A 17,541-nucleotide genomic window follows, 5' to 3' on the forward strand; every position below is an offset into this window, starting at 1 on the left:
TTCCAAACATCACTCAAATACAAATACTTTTCAATTTTAAATATTCAATTTTTACTTAATTATTACTTAATCATTGCAATTTTTCCAAATTTCTAAACGAAACGCAAAAAATAATTCAAACTTTTCAAATCCCAAAACAAAAATAATATTCTAACAATATTTTAACTTAATAATATTTTGATTCAACTTTTTATTTGTCATTTTCCAAAATCTAATAAAACATTCTAACTCAAACTTAATATTTCACTACCATTCACAAACCATTTTATTACTATTCATGTACAAATTTTTTCATTTCATTTTATTCCCAAGAATCCCCTTAGTAAGTTTAATTGGAGCTTGTAATCTCAGTATTCCCTTAAAGAATTGTCTACATCATGTGTCTTCTTAGATGGGGGAAAGTTGATACATGCATTAGGAATTATGTCTATAATACTTGTCCTGATCTTCATTGAATATTTGAAATAATTACCTTATAAAATAAAAAATACAAAAAGAATACAAAATTACTAATGTACAAGCTAGAGAAGTAAACAATTATTTAGGAATTCACCTAGTAAGGATGTCTACGACTGCTAGTCAAGAGATTGAGAAGAGGGTCCTAAAATTAGAAAAATATAATTATAGGAAATTAAAAATAAAAGGAGTGAAAATATGGGAATCGGTCAAGTATAGAAACTTACAATGCTCATGTATACGGAGACTTGGAACTTCCGCGACCTCAAAAAATAAAAAATATCTTTATCGTCTGAAATTCAAAGAAAATAACTTTTAAGATTTTAGATTGTATAAAAGAAAAAAATATTTAATCGTGTTAGGTACCTTCTGATCTCTGACTCCATAAACTCCATAGAGGAAAAAGGTACTGGAGAAGAAGATTAATTCAACCCCTAAAAGAAAAGAGAGCCCATATATCAAACCAAGTCGTAAAACTCAATTATTAACTCATAAGATGCCTAGCAATTGAAAAATTGATTGATAGTAAAAACACTCCAACTTTTGTAAATGCTCGAGCTTGAGGTTCTTCACTAGGGGGAATGCAATCACATCTCTATTCTCTTCATCTCCCAATTCTTTTGCAAGGATTTCTTCCATTTCATTGCAACTAGATACTTCTATTTCCTCTACTTTCACAAGAAGTCTTGCTATGGATGGTGTGAACAAACATTTCAAACTACCACAATCAAATACATGTAGCAATCTCAAGTAATTAAATCCCTTAATATCTCGTGGGCCTTTCTTCCATATATGCAATAGCTTCGGTAAATGTCGTAACGAAAACTCTGTCAAATTATTGAAGATATTGCTTTCTTCAGCATTTAGTCCCTCAAGTTCAAATATCACTTCCAATGAATCACATTGATATATAGAAAGTTGTTGTAGATTTTCCAAACTTTCAATCAAGTTGCAGGGAAACAGAGACAACATCTTTGCTTGATTTTCAATCTCACTCACATTTTGCTCTTCTTGCTTTGTCAATGTAATCTACCAAAACATCAAAAAATGTGAAGGGGTACATAATCTTAAAAACAAATGATACTTTCAAGTAGACTCATAGGAGTATATTTTACGCTCAACTTCAATTTGAGCCCCTAAATTACCACATTTTCTAAATTACACAGCCAAACTATCAAAATCAATAATTTGATATTGCAAATAACCGTTTTTTTTTTTTTTTTTTTTTTATAATCTAATGGAAGTCTAAGATCTTTAAATGAATTGCCCAAAGTTCATTCTGGAGCTTTAGTAAAAATATTGATAAAAATAAATAATAAAAAAAAATAATTAATGCAATTGTAAAGAGAAGTGTTTCAAAAAAGTTATAAATGAAAAGAATAATAAATAAACCTTAATCTCATACCTCTTTCTTAATTAAGTCCTGTTTATTCTCTCCTAAAGAGAAGCTGCTATTTCCTTGGGCTGGACTATAATTCCTGCGACGTGGTACACAAGACTCTAGGCATCGGTTGAAAAGTCTTGAAGATTCTCTTGCCGAGGAGGACCCAACACTAGGCTCTTGGGCTCTTGGATCCAATTCCGCATCCATCTTTCTTAGCTTTCTTCCGATTTGAACTTCTGAACCAAATGTTTTTAATTTTGGACATGCAACCAATTCGATCTTCTTTATGGATGGCCACTTAAGAGAATGGGCTTCGCTAGTCAAAATATCTGCTCTCCTTTCTTCTCCAGCTTCGGACTCCCTTTGAATAATATTTTCCATCCAGTTGCATTGCCATATTTTAAAGTCTTGGAGTTGCACCAGTAGTTTTGCTATAGAAGCAGGGAGTAAATTTCTCAGACTATCGCATCCGATGATATCAATTAATATTAAGTTTTGAAAGCCTTGAAATCCTAGTGGAATATTCTTCCACACATGTGACAACCCAGATAAATTCCCTAAACGTAGATCAGAAAGTACTGCTAGGATGGGCTTGTGGTTCTCTTTGACCTTTAGTCCTTCCAGATCAAATACCACTTCTATTGATTTACAGCCATCTACTTCAAGGGATTTCAAATTGGGTACCCACAAAATGGTCTTAGATGAAAATAGTTTATGAGTGACAGTTGTTGATGCAATGCCGCCTCCTCCTTCAACTTGTTTAATCCATTAATTGAACCATTACAATGTTGTGAGTAAATCTGAAATTGTATTTCCTTAAGATATGAAAGTAATAAGATGTATATTCCCTACAAAACCAAATTCCTGAAGAATTATTCTATTCTTAAGTCGTTGCGTAGAGCACATTATTCACATTATTTAAACAATATAATTTCATTTGAAATATTCAAATTTTAAAATTTATCTTCTAAATCAAATTATACCATGTAAGTAGTGTGTGCTGTAAGAGACTTTAGAATAGGTTTAAATTACAAATTTTTCCAACAAGGTTTAAAACCATTAAACTCTTTGTTGGGCTTGGCAACATGTACAAAAATTTTCAACTAATCCATATAGAAAGTGAATCATACATGTAGTGTTAACTGGGAGAACCTACCTCAATTGAATCTGAGGAATTACAGATGCCAATGAGCCTTGGTAAGTTATTTAATGATAGTGACTCCATGAGATGGAAGGTATCAGGTGGAGAAGTATCCGATGTGGCTTTGGATAGATATTCTAAATCTTCACATTTACTAATTGTTAGATCCTTCAAGCTGCATGGTAAAATTCCTTTTTGCTCTTTTTCAAACCAAACATGTTTCGAATTTTTTGCAATATCCAACCTTAAAACTACAGCTTTCTTCAACAGTGAACGAATTGTTCGGTATTCCCCAAGATCACTTGCATCCTCCACTTCAAGTTTCAACGTATTTTCAAATAAATATCTCTCATTTGTCCAATCTTTTACACCAATATTTATCATAAATCTGAAATTGGAGTTACTGAAATCCAATTCTTCTGGCAAGCACAAGATACTTGGCACACTGATTTCTAAAACCACCAGTTGACTGGAATAAGGAATTAACTCAGCAAGACTTGCATTATCATTTGTTTCTTCTCCATTTCCTTCCATCGCAGTCGTACATCCCCAATCCTCGAATGGTCCTCCCATGTACAATTCTTCTAGTCGAGATAAACCGGATAATACACCAGCAGCAATAAAATTTAAATAATGACATTCCTTCATATCAAGTAACTTTAATCGACTAAGATTTCCTATTTCCGAAGGTAGCTCATTGATCTGGGAATCACGAAAGCTAAGAATTTCTAGGTTTCCAAGGGTTCCAATTGCCGACACATCTCCTAAGTCACAATTCTCCAAATTCAACATTTGAAGGTTCTGGAGGATCATGATTGATGGTGGCAACGTCGACAAGGATGTTCGCAAAGACAACATCTTCAACTCCTTCATCCCATCAAATAAATTGTCTGGGAACGTGTTTGAATGATTCAAACATGATAGTCGCAAAAGCCGAAGTTTGGGACACTTCAACTCAGTAGGATGCCATTTCATTTCTCCAAGTAAAAGAGAAATTGCGGTGTAACTGTCATATCTATCCTTTTGTGGCCATTCTTCAAGTCTTCCGTGCAACACTACCATAAAACCATTTTCGTCTCTAGATGCAATTGATATGGCAACATCTCGTACAAGATCATGCATTTTGATGCATTCGTCCTCGTCGCTATCCAACAAGAGATTTGATCTTCTAAGATTCTTAACTATTGTGTGGACAAGTACTCTTGTTTGTTCCATAGTACCTATGCCTTTAAGAAACCTTTTTGCAACTCCATACCTGACTAAATCTTCAATCCGAACATCATAATCTTCAGGATACAAACAACATAGCAAAAAGCATGATTTGCCTTCATCACTTTCTAAGTAATTGTAACTGAACTCTATGTTGGAATATACCTTTAGCCGAAGACCATTGATATTTTGTGGGATAGACATTTTAAGTTGCTGAAGTGCGGCTTTCCACTCTTTTTTGTCGCTTTTGTTGCTAAGAGCACCTGCAACTGTCGCAATGGAAAGGGGTGAACCTGCACATTCCTTCGCAACCTGTTTTGCAATTGAGATTAGATCGGAGCTATTGACACAATCACCTGCCATCTCTACGAAAAGATTCCACTCTTCTTCTTCAGATAAAAGGTCAACTCGAAATGTCTCCTGAATTTCTATCCCATTGCAAGGTTCTTCGTTTCTTGACGTCAACAAGATTTTGCAGCTCTTTTCTTTAAATGCATAGTAAACTCCAATATCATCAATATCCTCATTATCAAGTGGTTTCCAAACATCATCCAATATCAAAAGGACTTTCTTATTTTCAGTCAATATTGAATATAATTCATCTGCTACGGAGTGTGGCCAGATTATAGAGGACGTTTGGAGGGGTGCTACGGAGAGGTCAACCCTTGACACAATGATGGACAGGACTGAATGTTGCAGCAGGGAATTATCGGTTTGGAATTGGGAAGTACCTGGAAAAGCTCATAGTCGCATCAATCGGCCAAGAGAGCAGATCCATTTACTGCAAGCTGAGGACCCAAGAAAACTCAGAATGGAGGAGCAACAGGGTGCTCGAGCTAAGTTACAAAGTTGGCTAGAATGAGAAGAGATAATGTGGCTACAGAGGTCCAAGTCTCTGTTGTTAAGGGAGGGGGATTGCAATACATAGTTTTTCCGCCACAAAGCTTCATAGCGGCGGAGGAAGAATTTTATCAAGGGTATCTTGGATGAGAAGGGCAGATGGCAGGTTGAGGATAGGAGGGACCAAATGATCCTAGACTATTTTAAGAACATCTACTCCTGCTCCCTACAACACGGCGCAGTTGGGGATAATTTAGGCTGCTTGGAAGGGATGGAGGGACAAGTCAGTGAGGAGATGAACCAAGTCCTCATTAAGGAGTTTGATGCGCAAGAAGTTCTTAAGGCCCTTCACCAGATGCACCCATCAAAGGCCCCCGGTCCCAATGGAATGGCTCCTGTGTTCTATCAGAGTTACTGGAGGACTATTGGCGAAACATTGACCTCAGCTGTTTTGGAGGCTCTTAACTCTGGTATGTTTCCTAGTCCTCTCAACCGCACCTATACTACTTTGATACCAAAGAAACAAAACCTTTTAGAGTTACAGACTACCGCCCTATAAGTCTCTGCAATGTAGTTTATAAATTGATGGCAAAAGTTCTTGCCAGTCGGCTCAAGATGGTGCTACCACAGCTTATCTTAGAATCTCAAAGTGCTTTCATGCCAGGGAGGCTCATCACGGACAACTTCCTAGTTTCCCATGAAGTTGTCCACTTTCTGAAACAGAAGAGAGGGGGGAAAACATGGTATATGTCACTCAAGTTTGATATGAGCAAGGCGTACGATAGAGTTGAGTGGCCTTTCCTTGAGAAGACAATGCTGAAGTTGGGTTTCCATGAAAAATGGGTGAGGATGGTTATGTGGTGAGTTCAATCGGTGTCCTTTTTAGTCTTTATTAATGGGATTCCCATAGGTCTTTCCTCCCCTTCTAGAGGACTGAGGTAAGTTGACCCCTTGTCACCTTACCTCTTTCTCCTGTGCACCAAGAGTTTCATATCTTTGTTGCATAAGGCAGCTGCCAATCGTAGCATCTTGGGGTTAAACATTTGTAGAGGGGCCCCTTGTTTGAACCACCTTCTATTCGCGGATGATAGTGTGTTGTTTGGGAAGGCTACCTTGTAGGAATGCAGAAATATACAAGGATTGCTTGAGGAGTATGAACGAGCCTTGGACAAAAGGTGAATCACGAAAAATCTGCCATGATCTTTAGTAAAAATGTGAGTATGGTAGTGCAACAACAAATTCTTAGTTTCTGTGGGGGGTCCAAAGGCCTTGCCAATTTGACAAATGTCTGGGGTTGCCACCCATGATAGGTCGAGCTAGGCATGAGGCATTTTCGGATATCAAACACAAGGTATGGATGAAACTTCATAACTAGAAAGAGAAATTATTGTTTCTAGGCGGGAAGGAAGTGCTTATAAAGGTAGTGGCCTTCTCGATTCTGACATTTTCCATGAGTTGTTTCAAAGTACTAGTGTCTTTATGTTCTGAGTTGGAACAACTTATGGCTGGGTTTTGGTGGGTGCAAAAGGAGGGAGAGAAGAATGTTCATTGGGTCAATTGGTCCAAATTGTGTGCCTCGAAAGCCGAAGGAGGGATGGGATTCAAAAGACCTTCGTACTTTTAACATGTCCCTCCTAGCCAAACAAGGGTGGTGTGTCCTGCAGGAGACATCTTCCCTCTTACACCGTGTCTACAAGGCTAGATATTTTCCTCGTCATATATTCCAAGCACATTTAGGCATGAATCTGTCATATACATGGTGCGATATCTGGGAGGCAACAAAGCTCCTTAGAGAGGGTTGCATCTGGAGGGTGGGGGATGGCCTTACGATTGATATTTGGGAGGATTACTGGATTCCTAGCTTTAGGCCATCTAGTTTCCAACGAGGAGGTCTAGCTAAATCCCCCTCAGAGTCCACTGTCTCAAGCTTAATTGACACTGTTACAAAATGGTGGGATCTGCTCAAACTCAATAGACTTTTCCCTCCCCAGATTGTAGTTGCTATTACCGAACTGGGATTGAGTGTAGAGGTCCATGAGGATAAGCTCATATGGGGGGAAACACAAGATGGGAGGTATAACATAAAGTCAACTTATAGTTTCAGTGGAAAACAAGCACAGGTACTCAGAGGAGGGGAAAGTTCTTTAGACAGCGGCCACAAGGTGGTATGGCAGGGGATATGGAAGTTGCAGGTCCCTCAGAGGATCAAGGTTTTTGCATGGAGAGCTTGTAAGGAGAGCCTCCCTACGAGACAGAATTTGAAATCTAGAAAGGTTCTTAAGGATGATATTTGCCAGTTGTGCCAACTTAAACCGGAGGATGCCTCCCATGCCTTAGTGTTTTGTGATCAGTTGATAGCAACTTGGACTAGTCATCCTTGGCATGTGGCTCTGGGAGTGTTGGAAAGGAGAAACAGTTTCAAGGAAATGGTCCATCAGATATGTACAAGAGGCAAGACAAAAGACTTGGAGTTTTTTGTGATGTTGGCATGGAGCTTTTGGTATAGACGGAATCTGTGGACTCATGATGGGATACTTGGTTCTCCAACCCAGTCCCTGGAATATGCGTGGTCTCTCCTTCAGGCATATCAAGAGTCAATAAGGCAACATAAGACTGAGGTGAAGCACACAGTGGGATGGAGTAAACCTCCTCAAGGGGTCCTAAAGTCGAATGTTGATGGGGCTATCTTTGCAGACCAGCATATCGCAGGGGTGGGGGTGATTCTTAGAGACAGTGAAGGCACTGTGTTACTGGCAGCCAGCATGAAGGAGTCTGAGGTTGGTAATCCTACTGAAATAGAGATGGTGGCTATGCTCCGTGGTCTTATTGTGCATTCCGATGGGCATTGAGAAGCTTACCCTAGAAAGTGATTCTCTCCTAATGGTTAATCAGATGAATGAGGACATAAAACCATGGTCTTTATTTAGGAACATCATTAAGGAAATGAGGCAATGTTCTACAAGGTTTAGAAGCTGCATAGTGCAACATGTTGGCCGTTTGGGAAATACAGTAGCTCACAACCTAGCCAGGCATGATGGTATGTTCAAGATGTAACCATTTGGTTCATGCCTAGATTTTGTAAAAGAAGCTGTATGAGTGGATAGCTATATGTAATCCAACTATTTGCATTAATGAAAGTATTCTTGTCATAAAAAAAAAAAAGTTACAATATTCACCTTAAATTATCTTTAGCATGAATGTGCACTCTCGGTTTTGTTGTTTATGGTCCATACTAAACTTTCTCAGTAATTTATGATGCACATCTAAAAAATGGTACATTTGTTTTTCTTCAAAAGGTAAACTTCATTAATAAAATGTCCTTATTATAAATAGACTGAAAGAAAAAATACACACTAGCTAATAAGAAACTATGAAGGTGGATCTTTGCCATTGTGAAAATCCAAGAGACATGGTGGTTATTACTTCTTGCTTACTGCCTGCTCAATTTTGTCAAAAGAATGCTTTTTGGACATAGCTTAGTTCTATTGCATTGGCCTTTCATGGACCTATGCTAGGATTAGGAGATTTTAATTCATTCCTACATCACTCTGAAAAAATAGGTGGAAGACCTTTCGCCTCCTCTTCTCAACCCAATGGTCTTAGTATTTTCATGAATCAAAATGGTTTAGCTAACTTAGGTTTTTCTGGCTCAAAATATACATGATCCAATAAAAGATTTGGTAAAAGTCATATTCATGAAAGGCTGGATAGAGGGATTGCAAATCCAACTTGGACATTTGTCAATCCACTCTTTGGATCATACTCCACTCCTTGTGGACACTTCTGGTTCAAAAAAGGTCTCTAAAACTTTTAAGTTTGAAGAGTTTTGGGCTAGGCACACTGCTAGTCTAGCCGTTGTTAAAAATGCTTGGGATATGATTTTCGTAGGCTCACCAGCTTATATTCTCTCCCAAAAACTGCGAGCAGACAAGAAAGCCCTAAAAGTTTGGAATAGGGAGTGTTTTGGTCATAGTCAAACTTTGATAAAAGATCTAAATAACCAATTAGCTCAAATCCAGTCTAGTGACCCCTCTGATTCTTCCATCCTCATTGAAGAATCAGGGAGGAAATTCTTTGGGGGGAGAAGTCTAGACTGTAATGGCTTACCACCAGTGACCTTAACACTAAATTTTCCTGTATGACTTCCACTATGAAAAGGAGAAGGAATGATATCTCTTGCCAGAAAGACCTCTCTAATCAGTGGGTTAATGATCCATCCACCATTAAAATCATGTTTCTTGATCATTTTAGAAACAATCTACCAAATCTCAAATCCTGAGTTCCCTGATGATCTAGACAACTTGTTCCCTGATAAAATTTCAAATCTGGACAATGACATCCTTTGTAAAATTCCCTCTGAAGAAGAAACTTTGTCAACCATTAGAGAAACACCATCTTCTAAGTCTCTTGGATCTGATGGTTTTACTGACTTTTTTTACAAGCACTATTGGGAGGTTATCAAGGAAGATCTCACAAAGGCCATAAAGAACTTCTTCACCAATGGGTGTCTTTTGAAAGAACTAAAACATACTCACATTGTCCTAATCCCCAAGTTTGATTCCCCTAACACTGTACATCAATTCAGACCAATCACTCTCTTTAATGTGTGTTACAAAATTATTACTAAAATTCTTGCCAACAGACTTAAGACTGCACTCAATAGATTCATATCTCCTCATTATTCCGCTTTCATCCCTGGTAAAGTAATCCAAGACAATACTATAGTTGCCCAAGAAATATTCCAATTTTTGAAAAAAAAAAAAAAACAAGGAGAAAGAGAGGCTTCATGGCAATTAAAATTGACATGAAAAGGCTTTCAATTATATGGAATGGAACTTTCTACTTAAGGTTTTTAGTTGTCTTGGTTTTCATCCTACTTGGATTAATTGGATAAAAGCATGCATCTCAACGGTTTCTTTCTCTGCGGTAATTAATGGGGAATCCTGTGGCTATTTTCATCCTTTCAGAGGATTAAGACAAGGAGGTCTCCTTTCCCCTTTCTTGTTCATAATTGGCAGTGAAGTGCTCTCTAGATTAATCACTAGGGAGGATCATCTTGGCAACATCAAAGGCATTAAAATTAGTCGAGATGGGTCTTACCTCACCCACCTCCTCTTTGCTGATGATCTAATTCTCTTTGGTTCAGCTTCTTATCTCAAATGCCTTAACAATTACTCTTCATGGTCTGGTAAAAAAATTAACAAGGATAAATCCTATATCCAATTCAGTAATAAAAATTAACATACTACGTGACCATGTGGGGGAGGTTGTCCTAGCTAGCCAACTCTATATAAAATGAGTTAGTTAAACAAAAGTACTAATCGTTGAATAGGTAATCGGAGCCACCAAAAAGAGCTATCAAGGTGGGCATTTTCATGACAACTTCAGCTTCTAATAACTCCAATATTTAGAAAAGATACAAGATAGAACATGAAAATGAATACCAGTTTCTTCTATGTACATTCTTTAAATTTTTTGAACAAATGTTAATTTGACATGATATCAAAATAGAAGTCTTGAATTCGAACCTTACTCTACACTCTATCCTATTTCCTTTAATATTCTACATATTGGACCCACTCATTGATGATAAATCTGGCCCACGCGTGATGAAGAGTGTTAAGAATATAATACATATAAAAAAATCTACTCTTTCCCATCAGCTTAGGCCTGTTTGTTTTCACAACTCTTCTTAACTCATCTCATTTAATTATTATAACTTCTCATACAAAATAAAATGAACAATTTAACTTTTTCAAATTCCAAAACAGAAATAATAGGGTTAATTACACTTTGCCTCCTCAAACTCTCACTCAATTCACAATGTGCCTCCAAAACTATTAATTGTATCAAAGTGGACCTGTAACACCCCTTATTTTAGTGTATTTCTTTTAATTGAAGATTATTTGTTATTAGTTTAAAATTTATTCTCTTGTTTTAAAATTGTTGGATTTTTGGTTGTGTTATTTTTATGATTTTTAATTTACGAAAATTATTTTTGAAGTGCTTTATCTAAATTAATTATTTTTATGCGTTTAAATTTCTTCTCAAATTAAATTAACTTGTGTGGGGTTTAATTATTTATTTTCACTTTAATCACTGTGTTTGAATTATTTTATTTTACTTGCGGTGTTAAAATCGTCTCCGTTGGATCATTTTTGTGACCCAAGTTATGAGGATTGGACCTCATTTCTTTTCCCTCCATTTTTCTTCCTCTCCTTTTCTTTTCTTTTCTTTTTTTTCTTCTTCCTTATTTCTCCCCTCCCCCGTGCGCTCGTCCCTCTCTCTCCCCGGGCGTCCGTCACCTTCACCCAGACCGCCGCCGTCGCGCCGCCGTGCGCGACACCGCCCGGCCGACCAGCTCCCCCTCCCTCCGAGAACCTCACCCCCCAAATCCCAGCCCCTACCTCGCCGCCAATAGCCCGCACGCACCCCACGAAGCCGCGGGCCACTTTCACGCCAGCGCCGCCGTGAGCCAGCGGTGGCCTTCACCGCCCACCCCTTTGTGTTCCCCTGCCGCCGGCGACCTCACCCCACCAACCTCACCTCCATCCGCGCCGCCGTTAACCACCAGTAGCCCTTCAAAGCCGCGGCCACCATTCGTTCCAGCGCCGCCGTCGCACCACCTCCGGCCACCATCTCTTCACCACATCATCCTCGACTTTCTAGCAACCTAATGGACCCAACCTCACCTCCGATCTGTCACCGGTGAAGCCCCACCATCAATATTTCCGTTTTGGGTGTTTTTGCACTACAACCGCCTATTGCGCCTCCACCCACGGCTAACCACCACCACCACTAGCTTCACCGACATCCCTAAGCCCTACCCTATCAATCTGGGGTCTTCGTTTGCACCCGTTCAAAAGTGGGTCTTTGAGACCCTCGGCCACAGTGCATTTGGCACTGTTTTGTTGCTGCGTTGTTGCTTCGTACAACTCCGTGATCTTTCAAAAATTATATTATAGCATTGTAAGTATTTTTCCAAAGAACTTTTGATATTTAAATGTATTTCTGCGCTAATTCATATTTACTGTGAATTTATTTGTTGTGCCGGACTGAGTCCGAGGAGTAAGGTGATCGGTTGGATTGGATGATGGAGTTGTTTATGTGAGATTGGTTTATGCTAGGAAATTTGTTGGCTGTTTCGGGTTTAAATATTGGTGTTTTGAGTTTGACGTCGATCATGGTGAATATTGATGATTTTTAGGAAGTGATGATATATTTTTGGATTATTGGTTTGATGTATTGGAAATGTTTAGAAGGGTTTGTTGGGGCCTTTTTAACATATAGAAGTGTTGAGATATTTTTTCCTGTTGTGGAGTGTGAACGAAGAGAGAGTAGTGTAGTGTCGTCCTGATTAAATTGTTAGTAATTGTTTGGGACTGCGAACTGTAGGAATAAGTGTGAGTTACTGGAATTTGAGTTGGCATTGGTTTTTATGTTTGTATTGGACAATATTGAGATTGGTATAGAATATTTTGGGTCGAAGTGTGGGTTGTCCGGATTATTATTTGGCTGATTGAGTTTGATTAAACTTACTGAATTATGGTCTAGAAATTGGGTATTAAGTTGTCTAAGACCAATTTTGTGTTGTTGGACTTTAATATTTAGTTTATATTGTTTTTATGAATAGGTGACGAGACGGATAGAGACCGTATTCAAGTCATAGATAATGCGCTGCAGGAGTCAGGTAAGCGGGGTTCCTATGCTAGGCCTTACACGAATTATTTGAGACTGAGGTTGATTTTCTGAAAACTTTGCATATTTTTGTGGTGAAATGAGAACTTTGGAAAAACAAAACCAACCTCGGTCGTTTATTTGCATACTCATGAAATCTGTACGAAAAAGAGAAAAATATGTTCTGACATGCATTGTGTAGACATGAGCTAAATTCTGTCATGTGATTTCTGAAATCTGAAAAATGAGCGATATTGAGAATATGAAAAGTTGTGCATTTATTTGAAAAGATATTCTGGCTTTTGTGTTCAGTGTGTGTAAACTGTCTGATTTTGTTTTGATACTCTGTATTATTTTGATATAACATCTGAAAACCTTTGGCATGGTGTACTGGTTTTCGTATCTGACTCTGTCTCTGCTTTGCTCTGCTCTGCTCTGTTTGGGTTGGTACCAACTTCTCTGTCTCTGAGTGCACCCACTTTGAAAACAAAGTGGTTTTATTGTGGTCTTTCCTGTGTGCACACTCGGGGCTCCGAGAAGAATAAAGGAAAGATTTCACCTCTGTCTCTGCCTGGTTTGGCCACCGGGGTTAGCACAACCCTACCACGGGGGTGAAACATGGTCTCTGCTCTGTTTGATGCTCTGTTTTGATCTGATGATGATACTCAGTTTATGTTATGCCAAAGCACTATGAGTTTTACTTGTCTTAAAACCATTGCTCTGTTACTTTTGAAAATATGTTCTGTTCTGCATGATAACTCTGGAAAATATTTTGTTCTGCATGCTCTACTTTGTAAATGCTCATGTTTACACGCTAGCATATGATTTCTGCTTACTGAGTTGTTGATAACTCACCCCCTATCTTCATAATATTTTTCAGATGATGTGGAGAGTCCAACTGAGGACCTGGATTAGATTGGTGGGCACGATTAAGCTGAGAGAGGATGTTAGAAGAAGGAATTCTGATGTCTTATGTCTTTTAGATTTAATTTTATCTTGGGCTTGGGATTAGTAAGACTTTTGAAGTTATTAGTTTGGTTTGTTATGGCTACCTGGAGATTTTGGACTCCTTCGCTTATTTTGCTGCAGTAATAACTTTGTAGAGTTTCAATGTGGTTATTTAGAGTACTTGAGATTGAGTTTTGCTAATAAAGTTTTGGAGTTTTATTTTAGTTGTGTTGGAAAACATGTTCTTAAGTGGCAGGTAGTAATTCTCCAGGCCAGCTGGGTTTGGGGCGTTACAGGACCTGCTTATTTTCAAAACTTATCAATTCCTCCCTTCCGTCTACCAGCAGCATCAAATGTTACGGAAAGTGCCTCCATGTGTTGCTCATGTGCATAACATTCACTGTAAAGATGTATTTTTCATCTAATTTATTATTATTGACCATATAAAATAAAAAATAATATATACACATGTATAGGGGAATTGATTCAACTTACGTACTCATGAAAATATGGGAATCGGTCAAGGATAGAAACTTACGTGCCCAATGTATATGGAGACTTGGAACTTCCATGACCTCTAAAAATCAAAAACATCTTTATCGTACCCTGAAATTGAAAGAAACTGACTTTAAGAATTTAGATTCTATAAAAGAAAAAAAATACTTAATCGCATGAGGTACCTGCTTCGTAACTCCGTATATCGTAAAAAGGTGGAGAAGAAAATTGATTCAACCCCTAAAAGAAAAGAGAACCCATGTATCAAACCACGTCGTAAAACTCAATTATTAACTCATAAGATGCCTAGCAAGTGAAAAATTGATTATGATAGTACTCTTGGGTATCTAAACACTATGTTACTACGTGGTGAATGATGTTTAATTTGGATTTTTCTAACATAAAAATGCAATGTAAGTTTTATAATTTAGTAATATAACCAAACTATATGCATCTCTACTATTACGATGTTCAACAAATAGTTGAAGTAAAACCTTTCCCATTAAGCAATGTTTGTTATAAATTGTAACATACCTCTCCTTTGATAATGTGTTGTATGGTGGCATTGAGGTCTCCTTCTACCATTGGATGAAAAGTTCTGAACTTCATATGCACTCCTTTTAGCTTAGGTGTTTTTGTACTTGTCGCAAGCATTTTTAATTTGGGGCATCCAACTATTGTTATTTTATCCAGAGATGGCCACTCAAAAGCATGATTATCTTCGGTGTAAAAACACTCCAACTTTGATAAATTCCCGAGCTTGAGGGTCTTCACTAGGGGGAATGCAATCACATCTCTATTCTCTTCATCTCCCAATTCTTTTGCAAGGATTTCTTCCATTTCATTGCAACTATATACTTCTATTTCCTCTAGTTTCACGAGAAGTTTTGCTATGGATGGTGTGAACAAACATTTCAAACTACCACATTCCCATACTCGTAGCAATCTCAAGTAATTAAATCCCTTAATATCTCGTGGGTCTTTCTTCCATATATGCAATAGCTTCGGTAAATATATTAATGACAATACTGTCAAATTATTGAAGATATTGCTTTCTTCAGCATTTAGTCCCTCAAGTTCAAATATCACTTCCAATGAATCACATCGATGTATAGAAAGTTCTTCTAGATTCTCCAAACTTTCAATCAAGTTGTATTGAAACAGAGACAACATCTTTGCTTGATTTTCAGTCTCACTCACATTTTGCTCCTCTTCCTTTATCAATGTAATCTACAAAAACATCAAAAAGTGTGAAGGAGTACATAATCTTAAAAACAAATGACACTTTCAAGCAGACTCGTAGGAGGATATTTTTTCGCTCAACTTCAATTTAAGCCCCTAAATTACCACATTTTCTAAATTGCACGGCCAAACTAGCAAAATCAACAATTTGATATTGCAAATAATCATTTTTTTTTTAATTTATAGTCTAATGGAAGTCTAAGATCTTTAAATGAATTGTCCAAAGTTCCTTCTGGAGCTTTAGTAAAAATATTGATAAAAAAAAAAAAAAATTAATACAATTGTATAACGAAGTGTTTCAAAAAAGTTATAAATGAAAAGAATAATAAATAAACCTTAATCACATACCTCTTTGTTAATTGAGTTGCTTTTTCCTTGGGCTGGATTATAATTCCTGTGACGTGATACACAAGACTCTAGGCATCGGTTGAAATGTCCTGGAGATTCACTTGCCGGGAAGGAGCCAGCACTAGGCTCTTGGGCTCTTGGCTTTCTTAGCTTTCTTTCGTTTCTAACTTCTGAACGAAATGTTTTTAATTTTGGACATTCCCGCAACTTGATGCTCTTTATGGATGCCGTTTGGGACACTTCAACTCAGTAGGATGCCGTTTCATTTCTCCAAGTAAAAGAGAAATTGCGGTGTAACTGTCATATCTATCCTTCTATGGCCATTCTTCAAGTCCTTCGTGCAACACTACCATAAAACCATTTTCGTCTCTGGATGCAATTGATATGGCAACATCTCGTACAAGATCATGCATTTTGATGCATTCGTCCTCGTCACTATCCAACAAGAGATTTGATCTTCTAAGATTCTTAACTATTGTGTGGACAAGTACTCTTGTCTGTTCCACAGTACCCAAGCCTTTGAGAAACCTTTTTGCAACTCCATACCTGACTAAATCTTCAATCGGAACATTATAATCTTCCGGATACAAACAACATAGCAAAAAACATGATTTGGCTTCGTCACTTTCTAAGTAATTGTAACTGAATTCAATGTTGGAATATACCTTTAGCTGACCATTGATATTTTGTGGGATAGACATTTTCAGTTGCTGAAGCGCGGCTTTCCACTCATTTTTGTCACTTTTGTTGCTAAGAGCGCCTCCAACTATCGCAATGGCAAGGGGTGAACTTGCACATTCCTTCGCAACCTGTTTTGCAATTGAGATTAGATCGGAGCTATTGACACAATCACCTGTCATCTCTACGAAAAGATTCCACGCTTCTTCTTCAGATAAAAGGTCAACTCGAAAAGTCTCCTGAATCTCTATCCCATTGCAAGGTTTTTCGTTTCTTGACGTCAACAAGATTTTGCAGCTCTTTTCTTTAAATGCATAGTAAACTCCAATATCCTCATTATCAAGTGGTTTCCAAACATCATCCAATATCAAAAGGACTTTCTTATTTTCAGTCAATATTGAATATAATTCATCTGCTCTTCCTTGTAAACTTTCTGCTTTATGTCTCGTACCTAGCGATTCTGCAAGTTCGCCTTGAATTTTTATGAAGTTTGGATTTTGAGACACCACCGTAATGGCAACTTTATGGAATAATGTTAGAAATACTAGATCAAAGTACACAGCGGAAGCGATATTACCTCATCGTAAATATCTAGGATCTAGTGCGGTTGTTCCACAGATTCTTCGTCATCGTCATTGTTCATTCACAATCTCCCATATCGATGGTGGAGTGTGCTACGTGGCAATACCAGAGCAACACCCACATATTCCACAGCCTAAATGTCGAAACTAGAGAGAGTCATTTGAGAGAGAGATTTTATGTTTTTGATGCAAGTGTACTCCAAAGGGGAGAGGGGCTATGTAAATAGCCCCTCTAAGTGTAACCCCCGGCTGGCCCTTAATGGCCAGTTATTAAGTCTCATGAAGTGGTTTAAGAACCACTTCATAACCACCAAGAGAAGGTGAAGGGGTGCCCACTATGGGTGCCCCTTTCTTACATCTCCCACTCACACATAGTGGGCAAGACCCCAGGTCTGCATCCCTCAATATGTTCTCAATCTTGTTCATACTGACAAATAGGCCGTGCGACCATCGAGCACATCTGTAAAAGAAAAATGGGAGCACTATACCAAGTCTCTCCTAGAGAAGACCAGCATAGCAACATCCCAAAAAAAAGTGTCTCG

The 17,541-nt window shown here is 37.9% G+C and overlaps 1 protein-coding gene across 4 annotated transcripts in view; it reads right to left on the reverse strand.

The window, feature by feature from the left end:
- The window catches only part of LOC121244342 (probable disease resistance protein At4g27220), a 67,537-nt gene that overhangs the window by 21,246 nt on the left and 28,750 nt on the right, over window positions 1-17,541 (reverse strand). The window contains exons 2-7 of one of the 4 annotated variants that reach the window (XR_005936399.1): window positions 14,826-15,380; window positions 14,685-14,767; window positions 14,336-14,390; window positions 14,194-14,261; window positions 13,955-14,055; window positions 10,764-10,890 (exon numbers count right to left, since the gene is read on the reverse strand). The exons of 1 other annotated variant lie outside the window; for it this stretch is intronic. The gene's annotated coding sequence lies outside the window, so the exon portion shown is untranslated. Of the gene's footprint in view, window positions 1-10,763; window positions 10,891-13,954; window positions 14,056-14,193; window positions 14,262-14,335; window positions 14,391-14,684; window positions 14,768-14,825; window positions 15,381-17,541 lie in introns of those variants that run through there. 2 more of the 4 variants (XR_005936400.1, XR_005936401.1) reach the window with 2 other exon arrangements.

This window comes from Juglans microcarpa x Juglans regia, chromosome 8S (assembly GCF_004785595.1).
Source record: "Juglans microcarpa x Juglans regia isolate MS1-56 chromosome 8S, Jm3101_v1.0, whole genome shotgun sequence".
In the NCBI taxonomy this organism is placed as follows: Eukaryota; Viridiplantae; Streptophyta; class Magnoliopsida; order Fagales; family Juglandaceae; genus Juglans; species Juglans microcarpa x Juglans regia.